At 62.7% G+C, this 2,021-nt stretch overlaps 1 protein-coding gene across 1 annotated transcript in view; it reads left to right on the forward strand.

Moving 5' to 3' along the window:
* The window catches only part of KIF3C (kinesin family member 3C), a 15,642-nt gene that overhangs the window by 744 nt on the left and 12,877 nt on the right, over nt 1–2,021 (forward strand). The window lies entirely within an intron of this gene.

Here is a 2,021-nt window from a genome sequence, read left to right on the forward strand (position 1 = left end):
ATCCCCCCTCCATTGTCCCCCCCCATCCCACTTCCATCTCCCCTCCATCTCTGCTGCATCCCCCTTCCACCCCTCCTCCACCATGCCCTCCATTGTCGCCTCCATCCCCCTCTGTCCCCCTCCATGCTGGGGCCGTGCCTTCGGGGAGGGGACCGTCCTGCCCTGAAAGCTCCTCCTGGAGACAGAGGACTTGGATTGCACCAGGCAGTCCTGCGTATGGCAGCAAATACCCTAATTAATTAATTATGGGATAATCTCTGCTTCCGGGGAACGGGCAGCTGCTGAGACTCGATTAACCACAAGAATGTTTAATCTCCCACCGAAGCCCCGGGCCGCCTCCCCCGTAAGGCGCCTCCCGTAAGGCGCCGGGGATTATTCCCGCCGGGCCGCAAGCGAGCCCACGCAGGGATGTGCCAGCCCTGCCGGGGCTGGCAGAGGGACAGGACTGGGCACCGGGTCTGGGAGGCCGGGGTTTGCTGCGGTGAGGGGCGCGCACAGCCTGGGGCAGCCCAGCGACCCTGACACACCGCAGGGGCAACTGGCGAGGGTGACGCTGCCCTGGCTCCCCAGGAGATGGGCTGGGGCGGGGAGATATCCCTGTTCCGGCTGCCAGGCCCGAGGAAAGAGCTTTGTCCTTGCCAGACTGCTGGGGCTGGGCACCTCCCCCTGCCCTCTCCTGCCTCTCCTATCCTCCATCCTGCACCCTGCGTCCCAATCCTTCATCCCTTATCCCACATCACGTACCCTGCACCCTCCATCACACGTCCCAGTCCTGCATCCTGCAACCCACCTCATGTACCCTGCCTCCCACATCCCAGTCCTGAACTCATATCCCGCATCCTGTACCCTCCATCTTACATCCCAATCCTGCACCCTGCATCCAACATCCCAGCCCTGCATCCTGTATCCCACAAAATTTCTCTGCATCATGCATACAAACCCTGCATCCTGCATCCCGCCACCCACACCTTGCATCCCAGTCCTGCATCCCACATCATGTACCCTGTATCCCCATCCCCATCCTGAACCCGTATCCCACATCCTGTACCCTCCATCAGGCATCCCAATCCTGCATCCTGTATCTCATGTCCCAATCCTGCATCCCAATCCTGCATCCTGCATCTCACATCCTGCACCCTGCATCCCGCATCCCAACCCTGCATCCCACATCCTGCAACCCGCATCCTGCACCCTGCATCCCGCATCCCAGCCCTGCATCCTGCATCCTGCACCCAGCATCCTGCATCCCAACCTGCATCCCGCACCCTGCATCTCACATCCCAGCCCCACATCCTGCATCCTGCACCCTGCATCCTGCATCCCACATCCTGCACCCTGCATCCCACATCCCAGCCCTGCATCCCAGCCCCGCATCCCAGCCCTGCATCCTGCACCCTGCATCCTACATCCCGCACCCAGCACCCAGCACCCCGCATCCCAGCCCTGCATCCTGTGTCTGTCCTGTATCCCGCATCCCAGCCATGCATCCTGCACCCAGCATCCCGCATCCCAGCCCCACATCCTACCCTGCATCCCAGATCCCAGCCCTGCATCCCAGCCCTGCATCCTGTGTCTGTCCTGTATCCCGCATCCCAGCCATGCATCCTGCACCCAGCATCCCACATCCCGCACCCTGCATCCTGCATCCCAGATCCCAGCCCTGCATCCTGCGTCCCAATCATCCTGCATCCCAGCCCTGCATCCTGCATCCCAGCCCTGCATCCCACATCCCAGCCCTGCATCCTGCATCCCAGTCCTGCATCCCACATCCCAGCCCTGCATCCTGCATCCCAGTCCTGCATCCCACATCCCAGCCCTGCATCCTGCATCCCAGTCCTGCATCCCACATCCCAGCCCTGCATCCTGCATCCCAGTCCTGCATCCCACATCCCAGCCCTGCATCCCAGCCACGCATCCCAGCCCTGCATCCTGCACCCTGCATCCTACATCCCGCACCCAGCACCCAGCACCCCGCATCCCAGCCCTGCACCCCGCATCCCAGCCCCGCATCCTGCGTCTGG

The sequence above is a fragment of the Aptenodytes forsteri genome, unplaced genomic scaffold, assembly GCF_000699145.1.
Source record: "Aptenodytes forsteri isolate BGI_AS27 unplaced genomic scaffold, ASM69914v1 Scaffold192, whole genome shotgun sequence".
NCBI classification, from domain to species: domain Eukaryota; kingdom Metazoa; phylum Chordata; class Aves; order Sphenisciformes; family Spheniscidae; genus Aptenodytes; species Aptenodytes forsteri.